Genomic DNA, 20,231 nt, shown 5'->3' with positions numbered 1-20,231 from the left:
CAGAGACCGGGATTTGCTCCAAACCCATTTTCCCTCGTGACCAATTACCATGAACAGCTCAGGAGGGTAACAACTGCTACACTTCTTATTATTGTTTCAAGGATTTATTTTACTGGTGTGCAATATGAGTATTTTCAAGTGAGAGCTTTGGCTGAGATGCATTCTCACTGCTTTTAAGTGAGTGAAGGATGTGGAGGACTCATGTTGTTTACTAATGGAGACTCACGGGACAAGTTATTCTCCCGGGCCATTCTCTGACATTCAAATAGTGGCTAAATAAAATATATAGGGAGCAGCAATGTGACTGGGAGGCTGAAGAAAAGCTCCTTCTGCCCTGAGGCCACTGGCTACACCAACATTTAAAAACGCTGCTTTAACACCAGACACGTGACATGCCAAGGAGGATGGTGGCCATTTTATTCATCCAAAGACTATACAAGGGCTCACTTCCAAGAGCAATTTACTGAGACCTTTTTACCAGCCTTACTAGCAGCTCTCTCATTTGATCTGCCTCACAGGAATTCCCTTCTGTGCTGGTACATGCTGGAGGGCTCACATCACACAGGGCTAAGGCAGCTGGTATGGTTAAGACCCCTGAGTATACCTAGCACACTACTGAAATATTAATGCCGATTATGGGGGTGTCTCCTAATGTGGTCAAGGCAGGATGCTTTTACACACAGATTTTCTAGTACTGGTGCTGCTGGTGCTGCTAAGATGGAATTGCTGTCTCCCTTGCTCGCTCACTCGCTCTCACAAGATGCATTCCTTTTCCCACTCCCCTGGCTGATCTGTTAGCAATTACTACCGACACTCTTGGCTGCCCTAAAACCAGAGGACCATAACTAAAGGTGGATTGTGTCCTTTGAACTGGAAGTATGGCTCAACTGTATGCAGCCTCTTGGGAGGCTCTATTAAACTGTCTGGCGGCTGCAGGCTTCTATGAGCAGCAAGTAGCTGGTGCCTGCTTTAGTAGGGGGAAGAGATAGAAGCCCTTCACCCATTCCTCCACTTCCACAGCAAAGCAGATTGGAGAGGGAAATACAGATTACAGCAGGGGATTTATGAAGAGGGAAAAAACCAGAAGCCTCCAGTCTGTTAGATGATCTGCTAGTACTGAAAGTCACCTCCTCCATAGCCAAAATAGAATTCTTTTACAAATCAGTGTTGAATTTGAAGGCTTCTTGCAAAGCACAAGAAGGCTGAAAAAACACCATAGAGGAGCTTTCTTTTGCCTCATTCCATCATGACCTTCAACCAAAGCCAAAAAAGGCAAAACAAACCTCTTTTGCTTTGTCTTTGAAGAAGTCAAATCCAGCTGTGCTGGTACACAGGATCACCAAAGAACTTCATCAAGGAAGCAAAAAAAAGGTAGTGAAGTAAGAGGTTCACTGCTGGATGCCTTCCTTTTATACCCTGACCAACAAACTAGTTCCCATTACTGGCAGTCCAAATCTTGACTTCTTGCCTTTTCAAAGTGCTCCCAGGAATACTAACTGAGAAAGAGCACCTTCTCAACACCATTCACCTCTGCCAGTCAGTTGCCACATAAATATCACATTGTGAAGGACTTGTGTTTACATCAGCAAGTGTGTTGGTAGCTAACAATAAAAGTCTAAGTAAAAACAGGAAAGCGAGACACAGATAACTTTCCTTCCCATGTTCTAACCAGAATTATGACATTTACTGTTGGCCTTTGTTGTACAGATCCAAAAAAACTTTCCCTGTCTGTGGCATGGCAAGCCTTTTTGAAGGCCACCCAAAAAAAAGTGGAAGGCAATTAAATGGGTTTGCCCAGGCCTAAGCTCTGTATAAAACAACTGATCACAATTACACTCGCTAAATATTAACCACATTTCCCATCCCTGCAGATTTCCTTGCCACTGACAGTCGGCACAACATGCTCTGCTGCTTGATTTCTAACACTGCAAAATAAGGAGTGATACAAATTTTTCATACAAGGCTTTGATTGTGTCACACCTTTCATCACCTCGCACAGTATAAACTGCTCTAGAAGGGCTTTACTTGGGAGAAAGTTAATCCTCCCAACAAGACCATAAATTAAAGAAACAAGGTTGCATAAAACAAGCAAGCATAACTTGGTTAGTGCTTGTCATTTCACCTGTAGCTTATTAACTCGATACAACCTTTCTGATGGCAGTAGTATCAAGCATTTTTCTCCCTCCTGATATGGCGCACCTCACCCTACGGAAGTTAAAGTACTCTTTGAAATACATTAGAATCAGAGAGAAACAAGAGATCTCTGTTAGACAAAAACCTGCAAATTCTCTCCTGGACATTTCTTTCAGGTTCCTCCTATATGCAACTTGGTTAACGACTCTTCAACTGCCCAGCACCGCCCCTGCATTTAACTCCCGATGTTAGCTTCCTTACTTCCCCATCATACACACTGCTGGGGACACAGAGGGAAGACTGAATGGAGAAGGAAGAATGGATGGATCTAAAATGCATTTATATCCATTTAGAATATCCCAGTAGAATCTCTTGGATCCATATGTAGATGTTAGTACGTGTAAAAACTAGCTTCAGGAAATACCTCATGAAAAACACAAAGCTAAAGGAAGAAAAGAAGAAAAAAACCCACTGCCTATTGTTATCAGCTATTACACCTACTAAACTCAGTGAAGCCAGGTAGACATAAGAGATTAGCTAGATCAAGCACAGAGTTGAGTTCCTGGAGTTACATGCATTGCTGGGTTAGTCTCACAGCTTGCATCAATGAAACATTCTAGGTTTGCTATAGATCTAAGCAGAGACACTGCAAACTACATAATGAGCATGGCTACAGCATTGAGAACCCTCTGGTAAAATAAAAAGAGAAAACAGTGTCATTCCTGCCAACTAGACATATCTCTCTCTCTTTTGGAGGGCTTTTTTTTCTTTTTAACTTTCCTCCTATATCTTTTAATTAGTCACTGGAAACTGAATTCAGGCTAAAGGCAAAAAGCAGTAGGCAAGAATCAGAGAAAAGGAAGGAAAAATTATAGAAGTGGAGGGAGGGGAAGGGAGTGCCTCATGTACAGAGCACAGCAAAGGTATCTCGCATCTCTCTCCAAGGAGTATTTTCAGCAGAGCGCATTTTGCCTCGTTCTGTGTCTCTGACAACTGCCAAAGGCAGAAATGCTTTCAGCCAAGGTTAGCAGTGTTGGAAAGATAGTTGTCAAAACCAACACACAAAAGCACTTCCAAAGCCAGCTTACAACAGTGGATAAAAATAACAAGCATATGACTCAAAGCAATACTCAGCTCAAAACACCTTTTCCGTTTCCTTTTGTCTACATAAGATTGGTGCAACAGAGCAAGATTTAGTTCAGCCCTCTCTTCCAGATCAAGTACTTCTTGACAAAGTACATAGAGGACCAGGGAAAGTCAGGCTGAGACAAGGCTTTGGTTTCCCACAGTTCTTTGGAATTGTTCAAAGGAGCCACAGGTCTAAGCTTTCCACTCAGAGAATATGGCTGAGCTGATGTGAGACCAATTAGGGGCAAATGGAAACCATATGTGATTTTAATGAAACAAGAAGCTGGTGCACATAACTTACTGCTGCAGGAGCATTTACTGCCTGAAAGGAATGTGCATCTGGCATTGATCGTTTCCCAACCCATCAAGTGAGCAGTAACATGGAAAGCAAATTGGAGCATATGATGAGAGATGAATTGCCTAAAGAGTACAGTTAGGGGAGCAGCCTCTGCAAGGAGAAAACATGTCCTTTGCCTGTGATTTAGTGATGCAGTTGTGAGGCTGATCTTCCATTTCCACAGATCATGATGATAAACTGCAAGAATGAGTGCTAAAGTGATTAAAATGGATCAAGTGATATTTTTAAGAACCTACTACAATCACAGAAGTCCCATTCTGATTCACATGGAGCAGACTTTTTCTCTCTTGAGGTCATGGGTACTCCTTTAAAAGCAAAGTACTATTGAGACTAAACAAGGGTAATATACAGTCCTCAAATGACATTGCTTTCCAGTGAACAACAAAATGGGTACACAATGAGATTTCAGGTTGAAGAGGCAGTGTAGACACACCCTTTTGAATTTTCTTCTATTTTTTTTACTTACTATTAATTACTCAGGAAGTTTCAGTTCTGCTGAGAAAGGGAAGTCCCCAGTCTGCAAATCTATAGATAAGTTGCTTTACTGGGCTATGGTCATTTCTTCTGTAGGCTGTTGTGTTGCAAGCTGATACCAGGTTTCAGAACAAACCCACTGTCTACACTAAGCAGCCATGAGATGGCTCACATACATCAAAAGAGGAGGTGAGGGCAGATGCTCTGATCCAGCACTTGACCAGTGAATGCCCAGGGTTTGAACCTGGTAGGTGTTACTTTGCATTTCAAGTAACAATGAGACTTCTGCAAAACCAGACACATAGAACTGGCATGTCTTTTTTCCTTAGTGCTAGACTTCCCCTGGGGTATAACCAGAGTTAACAAGCATCATAAATTCATCAGTGTATTTTTCAAGGATGCAATAGAAAAACTTTTGAACCAAATCTGCCAATTTATTAGTCTTTCATAACCCACTGTGCAATCCACAAACCCACTGGGCACCAGATCCACACAGTTCAACAGGAGGCAGAGGAGGAGGAAAGACAGTCCTGCTAAAGAGAACATCTGGAGGCTGCTCTCATCTATGCATTAGAAATAGGGCATCTCTGACAGCCCATGTAAGCCTTTCAAAAGAGGGATTATCAAAAGCCACAGGCCTGGACACTCCCTGCTTCATCAGGTTACTTCAGAGGACTCTCCTTGCTTCAGCACCTTGCCCATCTGGGATGGGTGCCAGCGTTCTGCGAGGAGGCTGCACTCCACTGATCACATGGTTTATGCTCAATTTTGCACGTAGGAGCTAGAGAGGAAGAACTGTTTGGGAACATGTATAGATTTCAAGGGTACTGGGTGGGCCTGCAAATTCCTTCCTGCATTACAAAACTTGCACTAAACTGACAGGCTAAGCAGCTGTCCACACCACAGAGGTATACATATTTAACCAGGTCAGGCCTACATGTGCTGCTCTGCTGCTCCTATTTGCACTAGGCCTGACAGCACCTAATATTTGGTCTGCCAGACCCTGGAACTAAACCTGCCTTCAAACAATTTCCCCAGTGAAAAGAGTATCTTTGCCCACCATTCTCAAGATGTCATCAATTGTTCTGAAGTTGCCAGCATCTGCAGACTGTTCACATACAGTGGACATGTCCATGACACAGTTCTGGTCACATCATAATGCTTAAGGAATTTACTAATTGCCCATTTTATTAATGTCTGTTATGTAATCACAGTAATTACTACAATGCAGCTGATCTTAGATTCATGAAGAATTTTACCCTGGAGTCTGAGCACCACGTAAACCCTTAGGTGTAGCACTCAGATCCTGATTCACTGTTCATTAAAAAGGTAGAAAACCTCCCTGAGTCCTGAATGAGCCTCACATACCACAGTTCCCAGCAGCCTACAGGTCAAGGTCAGGCAATTTGGGCAATCTGCCCACCTATCCAGAACTTTCCAGAAGTCCATGTAGTGCCCTGTCATAACTGCATTCCAAAGCATCATCCCTCATATTTGACCTTAGAAGGTCTGAAGAACTCAGTGTTGATTTGTTGTGTAAATCAGGTTTTAAAAAAAAAAAAAAAAAAAAAAAAAAGTGATATGAGACATCTCATGAAAGAGGTAATGAGAAGGCCTGGAACTCTGAAAACATCTACAAGCAACAACTCTTTACATGAGTAACACAAATACTGCACATTGTACATCCTCTGGCCCCGAAGGATTTTCCCAGTGCAGTGACACAGCACTGACTGCAGAAAAGGTAGAGAGCCAATGGCCAGTCACCTTTCTTCTTCAAGCAGTTTGCTCAAACTCCCTGACTGTCCTACTGACAGACTAGCCTAAGGTATTCCATAGAAATTGCAGTGGAGAGAGAAACAGTATAACCATCTCAGTCTTCCACTACCCACACTGCCTTCATATGTACTTTCATCAAAATTTCATGTCCATGAACAACCCACTATACCATAATCAAAATGGATTTCTAGAGGGAGTGTATCATTACCTGGATGTTTATATGCATCCTTGGTGCTGTCAATGACCTATTAATGAGTTATGACTCTTAGCCAGACTTCTGTAAGCACAGAGACTACACTGAATGATTAAGAGTGCCTGTCTACCACCAACTGTTGACTCTTTTTTTGCACAACAAATTATTTATACAAATTAAAGAATAACCCATGTTGTTTTATTCTTAGACAGTATTGGTAAGAAGTGCTTACAACTTTTTAAATGTTTAAATGGAAATGCTCAAGTCTGATCCTATGCATCTGATGGAGATTCACTTAAAGTGAACATACCAATCTCTTATCTCATCTGTGCTACTGGAGTTTGAGAGCTTCTGGAAGAATTCTTACTGAAAACTTCCATAAATTTCCAATTCGAGGGAGGCAAGCTTGCATTCCCATATCACTTCTTAGGTGTCCTTGTAACTTTTTAGAAAAAACCTAAAGGTCACAAGATATGGTTGGATAATCATTTCACAGCTGCCCTGGCGCAGTGATGGCTATTTTTTGAATGCTCTAAGGCCCATTAACTGTTTGGGAGGCAGAAGTTCTCTGGATACTGCAGTGCTGAATGTTTACAGAGAAGGGTAATCATTTCCAGGGTATCCACTGAGCCTGACTGCTTCCTGCCTGTCTAGGTCTCCTCAGACACTGCTGTAACAGGACTATTTTGGCAAGGTAATGAACCACCCTCTCAAGAGCCAGCTTTTCAGGGCTGGAGTTAAGCTTGCACCTGGCACACAGGTGTAAGCTTGTTTAAACATTGACAGGGAGGGAACTAACAGAAATACAAGGGGAAATACCTCGTCTCAGTCCACTGGCAGTGACACAATCACAAAGCAAACTTGTTTGTTCATTAATGCAGCAAACCCAAGGAGAATAGTCCACTGACAAGGACTGGAGCAAACTAAGGAAATCTAGATTTGTCTTGTAAAGGGAATTCTCAGCATTCAGGAAAAGCTAGATTCGTGTTTTAAAGAGAATTCTCAGCATCAGAAAAAGCTAACTATAAACCTCGAAGGACTAATGAACTGGAATCTCTGCCAGCTTGAGAGGTAGTGTGTAACCTGATCAAAATCAGCACTTCCAGAAGGGGAGGCTGTTACTGTTAAGCCATCAGGCATGTATTTGGAAAGGCTTTTTCCTGACAGGGATCATGGCTTTATTTAAGTCACAAATTTCTAAGGAAAATATTGACTTCAGCAAAATTGTTTCCTCATTTTTTTTTCTCAGAAAAAATTCAACCTATTTTGATCCTTCATCAGCAATTCTCTTCAGTTGCACTTGAAGTCTTAATGTTGATGTGAAAGGACACCTTCATTCAAATTGGACATTTTGAATTAATCCTTCAAAACACTAGATTCAGATGCATCTGAATCACTTTTCCCAGAAAATGCCATGCTGAAAACTCCAATACTATCATTTTCCCTCACATTTCAGATGGAATAAATTTCCGCCATTTCAAAATTCTTCATGAAACAGAAATTCTGTTTCAAAAAAGTCACCAAGTTTCTAGCATTCTCTTTCATTGTATAAATCAGGTGACAACAACAATCTCTAATAACAGAAGCAAGACTAATTCCATTTTTCTCCTCATTTTTCAGACATGGCAAGTAAATGTATACCAATGAGAGCTGCAGGTGCTGAGAACTTGCATAATTTCAAAATGTAAGCCATTATCCCCTATGATCTCAGAGTATCCAAACTAAAATCAGCATTCAAGATCAGTCTTTTAATTCACTGTGCCAATAAAAGTCTGTCAACACTGCAGACTGTAAATGAACATAGACCCACAAGAGCTATTTTTTAAAAGCAACTTAGGATACCACAGACACTAATTTAACCTGTTCCTCAAGTAAAACATTGGCCTGCTGAGTGCTCGTACTTTGAGCCTGCAGGCAAGTCAGAAAGTCAACTCCGTGACAAATGCCTTCCTACTCTCTTTTTCCTTTCTGGCTGTTTCCAACATTTTGAAGCAGTATTGTTTGATTACAGGCTGCTTCCTGAAGCTGCTTCCTTCAACTGCCTGCCGAACCCAGCTGGAATCTTCCTACTGATTTTAACTGGAGTGGGATCAGGCCCTAAATAATTAGTGGAGGAATCCCTTGACTTACAAACTGAACAGCTGTCTTTGGCTTTCCGAAAGAAAAGTTATTCCTGCAGCTGTTTTCCCCTAAGTGCCATATCGCTCCGAACTGTTACAGGACTGGAGGGAGGGGGAGAAGGTGGAATCTTAACAACCCATTAAAAAGGAGTATGGGCCATTGCGCAGCAGCTCTTTCTGTTCGACTCAGAAAGGGTCACTGCTGCCAGGCTCAGACAGCCCTAAGGGCACGGGAAAAGTCGTCTTCTTGTTTTCACATCTCATTCACGCGATGGATAACGAGGGGGAGGGAGGAATCAGATTTTGGGTTAATTAGCACCATGAACAGACAGCTGCATTGTCATTAGAAGTTCAAGAAGTCACCAGGGTCATCACCGAACCGCAAGATGTACACACATGCACACGAGGCACACGTCTAAGCCTGGGCTTTGGCAGCCTTGCTCCGGCTCTGATTGTCCCCTACCCCAGGATACACTTTGAGTCAAGAACACTGAACTGTTGTAGCTCTGAGGAGAAGGCAGAAACATAAAGGTACTCCCTCTGAATAGCAGTTGTTCATCCCCTTGGAACTGCTTAATTTCACACGCAATATACCAGCTAAGAATAGTTACACAGCTTTTTTCCCCTGAGAAAAATCAGAGGTGTGGCTTACCAATGTATAGTTTCATGTTCACTTCTAATACTCTGTGGGATAAGCAGAACCCCAGTTAACAAAACCATGCTGTTGGTGCACACAGTTTCCTTCCACAGCTTCCTTCCACAAGCAAGGAAGCTGGGGAAGTGCAAGTGCACATTAGCAAACTCAGAAATGAGCATGTATAAATAATAATGAAAAGATAAAACCTCTAAAATGTCAAGGACTGCTATTAATAAGATTTGGAACAGTGTTAGCCTCAGAGAGTCACAAGTTGGCTTAAAAACAAAAACAACAAATTATCCAACTATGCAAAACAGCCACAGATTACATTCTCATTGCCTCAGATTGCAGTAACATTTTCTGTTAAGGGATTTTAAGGAAAACACAACAAGACAATTAAGGATTCCCCTGCCACCTTCCAAACAGGGCAGAGAAGAAATATAATCTTGAATAGCTGAAACATTACTGCTTCTGCAGAAAGCAGACTGGCATTGTCTAGTTCTGTTGGCTTTAGCTTTGCTACCTATATATTCCAAAACCAAAATGGATCTGAAACCACCATCATTATAGGGAAATCTCACCAAAATGTAGTTTTGTTTTTCTGGGTAAAAGCATTACAGATCCTGCTTGCTCTTGCTATTACATTGGCAGGCAAACATGCAGCTAGCTCATGAGTGTATAGTTCCATTCAGTGCCTGGTCTTTGGCAAGGGAATTACCCTGGGAATACAGAAACAAGATTTATTTTATTTTATTTTATTTAACACCTGTTGATCCCGGTGTACAATGATTGTCCACATTACTGAATTTCAGTATGTTTATGACAACACAGCACATTGCAGCAACTCTAGCAGAGATGTTCACATGAGGAAAAAAAGTAGAATAAAGAGGTACAGTCCAAAATTCAGTGGGGAAATTACATTCATCAGCATTTTGGTTCTAATTGCCCAAGTTAAGATGAGTACTGCAAGGGAACCAAGTGGGCTAAGCAGTTCATCCTAGAAAATGCCTCTGAATTCTTTCCCTCCCACTCAAGACCTGGATATCTTTTTGAACCAAAACTGCCTTTGCCATATTTTAACAGTGCAACCTAGCGATGCTTCCTCAAAGTACCACCACAGTATTTCAGTAACAACTTTTGTCGATCTTTCCTTGTTGGTCCACATATATATTAAGGAGTAGGTGCTGGAAGGAACCCAGCCATGTGCTTGACCTTATGAGGGTTTGATGAACACAGAAGCTGCACAAAAATGTGAACCCCAGGGTGTGCCAAGACAACTACCACCTCAGAATCCTGTTCTGTCCTCTCTCCTTCTTTCTGTCAAAACAGCAATCAGGATGTGAGCAGGCAATGTCAAATTCAGAAGAGAAGAGCTTTGAACAGCACAAAGGACAAAGTTTACGTCAATAGCCCAAGCTGCCATACTGCATAAAGGACAAACAGGAAAGCAGTTTCTGAGACAGGAGGGAAAGAAAGACCCGGTGCTTTCCTTTATCCAGCTCTTCCAACAGCCATTAGTACTAGAGGAAATTGGTGTGAGAGAAGGGCATGCAGAAACAAACACGAGATCTTGCACTGACAGGAAGGAACCTATTGGCTTGAAAACTTTCCGGTACTAGTGAAAGCTTTGTTTCCCATACAGCCAAATACACCAGACAAGTGCGGTCTGATTCTCTCAATCTACACCATTTCTTCAATCAATTTAAACATGCCATTGGAATAAAGGCTGGCAAGGACCTGCTTCCCACCCTGTTGGCCTCCCATTCAAACAGAAAAAGAGGAAACCAGAACACACTGGCAAACTCAAGAGACAGCTGTAATTTAGAATGCATGTGGGAGGTAGATTAGACACTCATCCTGATAAAGAAAAATAGACTCCAGAGTTGAAGTATGACTCTAAAGAGTTTTGGAAGGAACTTAAAACTCCATGGATTGAATCCATCTCTAATAATGAGGAATTAAGATGATAGCCTGAGAAGGGAGCTTTGGGAAAGTCAGAGTATCCCATATTAGGCTTCTGGGAAGCATATTTTATCAGTATCAGGACTCCAGCCTCGCTGGATGATGCAAATGACTCACTACCATAGGTTCTGTTGCAGTGTGTTTGTTCCAAAGTAAAGGTGTTGAAGGCAAAATACTGATAAGGATCACTGGCTATTTGCCACCTGAGCTAGCTGAGCTTCTCTCTGAATGCCTTAAAACCTTCCTGTGATAATTTAGGGTCTCTTAAAGTACACCTAGAAGTTCTATCTGATATTATAAAATCTTCTATTTCTGTGCTTCTCTGTAAAGCTGCAAACTGTTACACAGTGGGGGAAAGCAGGACAGCTGCTTAATTCTATTGAAAATATACTGTCTGTAGAGAAGATGGAAAGAGACTTATTGAAGTCTCTTTCTTTATCTTGATCCTCTAAGGAAATAACCAACTAAATCCTTAATCCCCAACCCCTTGGGGAACAAAAAAAAGGAAAAAATAAAGAAGGGACAGGTGCTGCTCTTCATATTTAAAAAAGTAAAACAAAGAGCTTAAGAACTCATCCTGCCCTCACCCCAGCACAATCCTTTGCAATACTGAAGTTCTTGCACAGGAACTGCAGCTCTTGTCTTCCCACACTTCTCTGGGTTTGTGATTTTTGCCCTGCAGGATGCTAAGGGAGGGCTGGGTATTTTGTGGCTATTGAAGTATTGTACATGATGGCTATTAAAGTGCCCCAGGGATCACTTTGCTCTTTTATTTCCTCTTGGACTGATCCACCTCGCCAAAGCATTTAAGATATTCAGTATTGCAAGTGCTATACTTTTGCATGCAGTGTGGTCTCTCAACTAGTTCCATCTTTCCCCCACCCTACATTCTCCCAAATACCAGAATTCTTTCAGCTGTCAGCTCTGCACCATATGTAGCACATTATCTATTGGAAGAAATAATTTCCTTAGAAACAGACCCATATATCCTAATCCAGAGGTGAGCATGATAAACAAGGAGGATGTTTCACTCTTCCAGAAATTTAAAGCAGGGGACCCAGCAATCTCACACTTCACAGAGTAAAGCAGAGGACCCAGCAGTCAGTCACTTCACAAGAGCTGGTCTAAAAGCTCTTTCATACTGTCACCTCAGACCCCTTTTATCTGCAATGTGCATTTCTCTGGACCTATGAAAGGCAGGCAGGATATTTATAGCAGCATCAGAGGAGGCAGGAAGTAGGGAACTGGGGTGGGTGATTGGAAAGGGTATAAAGGGCTTGGAGCACGGGGGTCAGCCTGGAACTCCATCCCCCAAAAGAACAGAGCTGAAGGAGAAGTGTCTGGGGAATAGTTGGTTTTCCACTGATGTCCCCTGGCTCACTCCTCCTGTACCTGCTCCCTTTCCAACACCAGCTATTTCCTGTCTTTCAAAGTTAAGTGGAAGTTTTCCATTCCGTGGTTTTCCGGTCTTGGTACAAGCAAGAACATTTTTCCCTTACATTTTAACTGTTTGGAGACCAACAACAAAACCTACTCGCTGGAGGGAGAGCTTCCTATTTACAGCTGATCCATGAAATTTGAGAGGGCTGATTAAACAGCAGAGGAGCAAGATCTTTGCTTGTTCGTGTATTCACTGAGCATGAGAGATTGAACTTGTTGTCTGAACAAATGCTCCAGTGCCCCTCTATAGAAAATTAACAGACTAACATAATGCCAGCAGGCCTCCCTGCTGACTTCACTGCAGTAACACCCAATACTGAGGGAAACATGGAGAAAAGGAAACAGATGTTGAAGTCTCCATACTGTAATTACAATGCAGCATGAGGGAGTTAAAATTCAAGTCCTTCATTCTAGGCCAGCAGGAGCCTGGGTCATTTTGAATATAGCCCTGTGAAACAGAAGTACTCCTGTTTCCTATGTGCTGTTGTGTGACTTTTTTTTTTAAATGAATCAGTGGGGAGCAAGAACTAATAATGTGTTACCTTCATGCTGTTGCACCTGGTGTAGCCATTGCTACCTGCTCAAGTTTTGTGCAAAGTTGGTACAATTTATAGCTGCTTTGCCAAAGTACCAGTGATCATGCAGGCCAGCAGAAAGCTGGGCCTTTTTATGTCAAAACTGAGGAATTAAGAAAGGAAGAATCTATGAAGTCTCTTTTTCTTCCTTGGGCCCTTTAACATACCTTTTTTTACCTCCCCAGTAAACTGGTTCTAAACTCTGATGAACCAGCAGGATTACAGAGCTCTGACACTTTAGAAACAGACAGGTAGCTACGGAAGATTGTAGGCATTTTTATTAGTGTGCATGTTGCCTGGGATCAGTAACAATTTGTTGAACAATATGCACACCCTCCTTTGATCTCCCGAAGAGGTTACTACTTCAGGTATCTCAAAAGTACCTTTAGACAGCATGTTATATATGACAGCATGTTATATATGGCTTCATTTCATTTGCTTCTCCTGCTGCTCAGTGTGAATCATTTTCCAGCTAAGCAGTATTTTCCTTATAACTCACCTGGCAAAATCAAAGACCAAGCCCTGCACACACACCCATACAACCTGCATTTCTTGAAGGGCTATTTGAAGGAACTTTGCATTCATCTGAATGGAGGAAGACAACAGCTTGGCTAGAGTCCAGATAGACTAAAGGGTATGTGCTCTGTCCATGGCCACTCCACACAGCCAGGTTTTTTCAAAGCCTAAGCCTTGATTGCCAGTCAGAAATAAACATGTTACAGGCTGTTAGAGATCAGTCAATAGAACATCAGATCGTTTTATGTGGGTTCTCCTACTTAAGTGTTCCCTGAAGCCCAAGTATATACTTACTCTCCTGGATGGATAATTTCCACCTTAGGCATGTCCCACATAGTTCCCATAGCTCCAGATGGGGTGGCCTGCCATGTGTCACAGCTAGTGACTCCTCCTAGCTTGACCAGCCTGTACTAGTTCTTCACTGCAGCTCCCACACTGCACCTCCACTTTCTCCAGGAATCCTTCTCTCCTCATTATACTCTGAGATAGTCTCTGGAGGGCCTTTGCCACTCCTGCAGCTCCTAAATACCTTCTCCTGTTTCCACTGGGCCTATTGCTGTGGCCATTCTCTTCCCCAACCTGTAATAATGACAGAAGTTTTCAAAGCTGAGCCTGCTGACACAGACCTCTAGTTCCCCACAGCCCAAGACCATACCCCTAAGTTGACAATGGCCTCCCCACTCCCCAAGCACTGCTCTCTGCTGGTTCTTGGCACATTTCTGCCCAAGGAGGGACACCCCAAACCACCTCCTTTCTTCCTAAAGTAAAAATGAGATTCTAAATCACAGGCAAACTGCAGCTGATTTTTACAAGGCTTGATATAATTTTTTGTACATGCACCTCTCTGCTGTTTAACTTGAGTTTTATTGTCTGTATACTGTTTCTAAGGGCTCAAATTGCCCTTTAGAAAGGTCTTACATAAACACTAACAGGAATTTGGACTATTCATAGTCAACATTAATTTTAGCACCACGCAACTCAAGAGACTTCTGACTTGCTTCCAGAAAACTCCCACAATCTTTTCTAGCAGGCAGAAATTTTGGATAAATAAAGTAATCAGGGTTATGTGAAATTACTTGCATTTTTATGTTATTAGACACTGTCAGTTAATGCACTACATCTTCAGTCTGGTCACTCCAGAGAACTACTTCACATTACAGTAGAATGTTAACTTTGTTTTGACAATAGCTTTTCAGCTCTCTAGTGTTTGTAACATTCCTCTTAGAAACCTGAAACGATCAAGTCAAATCCAACCCTGATACAAGGTGGTGAAATACTGGTGAGACAAGTGGCAATGCACCTGCCTTACACAGAGCATGAGGCTTATGAGGCAGGTTCAGTACTTCCTCTCCATATTCATTACTAGGGCAGATTTTAGATCTTGTATAAGAGGGTGTAAATCCATTTAACCCACCTTGGTCTCATTTACCTCAGGTCCAGCACCAGCCTAATACTTTCAAATAGGAGAAACTTGAAGTTCACATTGGTTAACATTCTTTTCTCAAGCTATTCCAAAGCAGACCCAGTTTAGCCCTAGTTTTAAATAAGGCCCTAGGCCACTATGGGCAAATAGCACTGGTAGTCATGTCACTGGTGGGCAGAGAAGTGATAAAGCCCCAGCAGTGTGCATCCCTCCCATGAGCTCTGAGTACTTCTACACAGAAGGTTACCAAATAGGTTGACCTTCAGCTGAGCAATTTGCAAAGTGTTCAGTGCCACAAAGCTGAGGAAAAGTTGAAACAGTCTTGCAATAGTTTCAAATGTAGTCAGCTGCTCTGATCAGCCTTGTCTCAGAGAAGTCTATGTAAGGACAGTTAACTTAAAGAGTAGTAACAGTCCAATAAAGTTCTGCCAGTAAAATTTCAAGTGTCACATGTGGATGTTGTTCAGAGGTTTAGATGAGCTACTGTAGGCCTTTAATGAACTCTGCATTTACTTAACTAATTGGTGCTTGAAAGCGCAATTTTCCTCTCATCTTCTACACTACTATCATTTTACCAGTATAATTTAATTTCAATTTATATTATCATGAAAGACAGAATCATACCCTGAAAGTCTAGAGCAATAAGCAGGACATTAGAGCAAAAGCCTCTTCATCTTGAAATGAAAAAAAAAAAAAGCCATAATTATAGGGAAACTCAAACACACGCACTGCTGACATTGTTAGGACTGAAAGTAAGTTCCTTAGCTTAGTCAGTCTGGTTCAGAGCTGGCAAACCGGGCATGCCTGGTCTTGCCTGTTAACTCAAACCAAGCTGTCCTTTCAGGTTTACCCATTCTTACAAACTCCCAGACAGCATCTGGTGGAAGTTTCCTTTAATTCCAAGACCTCCTGCCCAGACCAAATGGGCTCCTTCTGTGATGCATGCTTGGTTGGGGTACATAAGAGCACCACATGGTATTGGAGCTGTGAGGAAAGAGAAGTATGATCTTAGACAGCATTGTTATGTCATAAAACTAAGTTTCCATCTTAATGGTTTTAACACCCAACTTAGGGCAAGGTGACTCAGTGAGTGCTCCTACTAAAAATTCTTGGCCCCACCCACCCTGGCTGGGATTGCACTTGAGTACAGAGATCCATTTCATCAGACGCAACTCAGTTGCCATATCCAAGAAACTTGGAAAGTGCAGGACTAACTGTATTAGTGTCTTGGAATGAGGGAAGTCCACTGATGAAGATGAGAATGAATTTGTCACCCTGTGCCACTTCTCCTATGGTCAAACAATCAAATGTGCTCATCCTGAAAAAGCAACATGAATAAGGCAGGTCCTTCCCAAACCCAGATGAAAAACACCAGTACTGCGTATGGCTGGACATAACTATGTTCCCACCAGCCCACTTCTGTCCAGAAACATCAGAGGAGCAATTGGCAGGTGAAGAGTTCTAAAGAGCACATGGGAAACCAGTGAAAATAAGAAGGGAAGAAATGTACATAAAGCAGGAGCTCCAAGGCTTAAGGTTAGAACATCTGGCTCTCTGCTGGCTCAGAGGCCTTGCTGGAGATACTTCCTGCAGGAAATCTTGAGTGAGCATATGCAATAATAAAAAGATAAAACATTCTGCACTACATCTTCCAAACAGTAGTTTCCACTACTTTTATTTTTTAATACATACATTTGGAGAAGTGACAAACTCCAGATCCCACTACTCTTATAAGGACTAAAATTGCAAATAACCACACAAAAAAAAACAACAAAGAAGCAACTTCTATTTCTACTTCTACTAAATAGGACAATTCAGCTGCGAGTGACCATCCTTCAGTCAGGAGACATGACCAGTCACAAGGAACACCCTCTTTCAACAAAGTTTTTACCAGGGACATTGGAATTCTGTAAAAGTTAAACAAATCTCCTCAATTTCTTCCCACATAAAATGAAATTTGAAGTACTTTTTTTATTATTTTTTGAAGCTTTACGGGATGCTTCTCAGATTTCCTGCTTCTAAAATGCCTCCAAGGGAAGTCCAGTCTAAAAATAAAATCACATCATTACTTCCTCAACAAAAGTCTGATTCCAAAGTGGATATACTTTTGCAACCATTACCACAACATGAAACAAAAAAAAAATTGCTTTAAATTAATCTCAACCCTAAAGATTGGTATAATTAATTGGAGATGGTTTATTATAAAACTTTTAAAACAGTCTGGGAGACCTTACCTGTCTACCTTAAAGGCTAAGACAGCACATTCAATGTCACTACAACAAACTAAGGAAAGCATGTTCAAAATCTCACACGTGATCAAGTGTTCTGCACATCTCTTTTAGCTTATGAGTGAGAAGGTGGAATGACCAACTCAAGAAGAGCAGTGAAAGAGCAGGTTATCAATTAGATTTGTCTAAATCTTAGACTCCAAGCCAAACAAATTCATGAGTTTCCTCCTTCTTTACTGCTTCTTCCTTGCTCTTCTCTCACATTCTCAGTTCAAAGGATGGGAACCACTGCAGGTGTTGTGGGCTCAGTGCTCTGGGTATAGGAGGATGGAATAAAGAATGGCTTCGCCAGCACCAAGGGACCCTTAAGAACTTACCTTCACCTCCCCAAAGCTCGTCAACTCCATCTTACCGAGAGTGAGGTTATTTAGAACAGAGAGGAGCACTACCCACTGGCATCCTTCCTGATACAGGTATTTCTTCTCCCAAAAGAAACCATACAAAGAAATGTTACTTTGAGCTTCTTTGAACTTAGGTAAGAGACATCTAATAGTGCCATAGCTGTTCTCTAAAGTATATGCACAAGATAGAAGTAAGACAGCTGTGGAGTGAACAAAGTGCTTTATCACTTGCAGACTGGTTTGTCAAATTGCAGTCTGCAATTTCACATATTTTCGTCCCTGTTTTTTTTTTTTGGTTTTTTTTTTGGTTTTTTTTTTTTTTGTTGAAAGGAGATGTGGGGCAGAGGGGGCCAAGCAGGAGGTGTTTTCCAAACCTGTGAATTCAACATTCAGCAGCCAAGCTCAAAAGTTCCTGCTGTTCGTGCAAAAAAAGGACAAACAAGTCCCTTTCATGTCAGCTATGTCCAGCTGGAAATGTCACAGCTTTGTCACAAAAGAACAAAGCATGCCTGGTGTCTGTTCTTTCAAAAGGTCTCTTAATTCAAACAAAAGAAAAATATTCACATCTGGAAGGGGTCGTAGGCAGAGGGCGGGAGTGGAGGAAGCGAAGTTCAGATGGCAAACCATAGCAGTTGCTGTTTGTCCAATTATGGTACTGCCTCTTCTGGCACTTACTGATCCCGTTAAAGAAAGAAAGCCAAGAGTTAAAACAGCAATTTTATTACTGATTGACCCCACAGGGCCAGACAAGACACACCTCTTCACTTTTGCTCCATTCATCAAGCTGGAACACTCAGGCTGAGTGAAAAGATCCCTTGTGATCAGTCTAGCAGTAGTACCTCTTTTCTCCCCTCCCTCCTTTTTTAAATTAAAAAGGTATATATTGTTATTTATGACGTTCAAGATTCCTTCAAAGACCACACCCTTCACTTTCAAAGGATGCACATATTGAAATCCTTCCCTTTCCAATGGGTTTATTTGACCATCTGTTTCTGTAAAGATTAAAACCTTCTAATAACTGCAGGGTTGGGAGGCTGTATCAGAACTGAGCCACTGGAAAATGAAAAATTAAATGTCCAGTGAGATCAGATTAAAGGAGAAGAGAATGAACTTGAGAGTAGGACTTCACTGGTTAAGCACGAAACACCAACAGTAGAAGTTTGCATTACAGTCCTCAACTAAAAGTTTTCTCCTTCTTCAAAATCCAGTGCTTCTGAAGATGAAAAGCCTCTCCTAGGCTGCCACCTAGCTAGTTAATTTCTTATATTGTTTTAGGAGCTGTTTTTAAAGCCTCTTTTGCTCCAGCCCTTACTGCACTGACTCCTCCCTTTAGAGCTGGTATTTTGTCAGAAGTTTCAAGAGCGATAAAAACTTGCTGCCAAGTCCCTTTCTTCCCCACAATGTGTTTTATAACCCAGCATGTAGTTTAGTCTGTCTAAACACTGCACTAGTACACTGCCATCAGTTTCCATGGAGATAATTAACTCCTCCAAAGCCAGAAAGCTTTAGGGTGCTTTTTGTCCTTTCCACATATGAAGAACATGACAGCATTTACTAAAATCAGCCTGCAGAAATATCATATTTTCCACATAGTTCTAGCAAATGTAAGGATTAACTTTTGCTTCAACCCATCAGAGACCTGCAGTCTTAACCAAACTTGCATTCAAGTAATTTACTGCAATGGTTTTCTCTTTCCCCTCAAGCTTCTCCTCCTTTGCATTGCTGTGATGTCTGAAGGCATGACAGCCCCAGAGATGTCAACTTTTTGAACTACTTTGTCTCAGAGCAAAGCCAAGGCTTGAGATATAGTGAAGAGCCCAGAAGAGAGAAAGGAAAGATGAAGGAGAATACTTTGAACTCAACCAGAAATCAGAGTAGGAAACAGAAAAACTTTGTGCCCTAAAGTTTAGGAGCACTGTTACATGAAACTTCATCGTTTACTCCTAGTCACTTTTGCATCTAGTAAAAATACAGTCAGCGTATATTCATTACAAAAACGTATTTAATACCATCTTAAAAAGTTGAATTGAACTGAAATTACCCTAATCTATTATAGCATGACCTAACCAGAGTAAGAAAGCAGTTCTTCTCCCTAAATGCAACTAATGAAGGCCACATGCTGCCATCAGCTTTTGCTGTGGAAAAACAGTTTCCCAGTCTCATTTCCACAGAAAGGACAATCTCCCTGGCAGTTGCCACTTAGGTGGTACACTTGTTGATCCAAACTATGAAAATGGCAACAGAAGTTTGAATACTTTAGTTTCCTGGAAGAATTTCCCCACTATAAAACTATTTTATAAATGTTTTCCAGGGTTTCATCACTGAAGCAAACTGTAACCTTCCTACCACTTTTAATAGGGAATGGGTTTTTTGGCATTCAGGAGCAGATACACTATATAAACTACACATGAATAACCAGGCACAACTGCAGTTTCTGTAGAAGAACTGAAGGCAAGAGGTAGATCTTTTGCCACTAACCTTGGCTAACTTGAAAAGGCTGCTGGCAGCATTCACAGCAATGGGTGTTCTGCTGCAGTGAGAATTATTTTCTATTTGACTTCCATAGCAGTTGCCAGGAGGATTTCTTTGCAGACTCTACTCGGAGTCAGCACCATGTGGGTACCAGCAGTGCTGTGCTACTAAGACAACCTTCAGAGAAGACAGGAGACTTCACTTGTGCGTCCACTCACCACTGCTGAAGTGACAGCCTGTATTTACCATTACATGGACATGTGTCCATTAGTAGCTCAAAGGACACCACTAATTGGTTTCATATACTTTGCCAAGGAAGAGTTACCAAGCAGCAACCGTATTTTGTTACCCACCCTTGGCTACAAGCAAGCCAACAAACTTGTGAACAGAGTCTC

At 41.7% G+C, this 20,231-nt stretch overlaps 2 protein-coding genes across 4 annotated transcripts in view; one reads left to right on the top strand and one right to left on the bottom strand.

Moving 5' to 3' along the window:
- SYN3 (synapsin III) overlaps positions 1-20,231 on the top strand; it is a 189,228-nt gene that overhangs the window by 78,272 nt on the left and 90,725 nt on the right. The window lies entirely within an intron of this gene.
- The window catches only part of TIMP3 (TIMP metallopeptidase inhibitor 3), a 40,953-nt gene that overhangs the window by 16,273 nt on the left and 4,449 nt on the right, over positions 1-20,231 (bottom strand). The window lies entirely within an intron of this gene.

This window comes from Corvus kubaryi, unplaced genomic scaffold (assembly GCF_017639235.1).
Source record: "Corvus kubaryi isolate FWS band 111438036 unplaced genomic scaffold, C.kubaryi_AGA036_p1.0 74, whole genome shotgun sequence".
In the NCBI taxonomy this organism is placed as follows: domain Eukaryota; kingdom Metazoa; phylum Chordata; class Aves; order Passeriformes; family Corvidae; genus Corvus; species Corvus kubaryi.
Note: the sequence above shows the minus strand (reverse complement) of the source record. Positions and strands in the feature narration are given on the sequence as shown.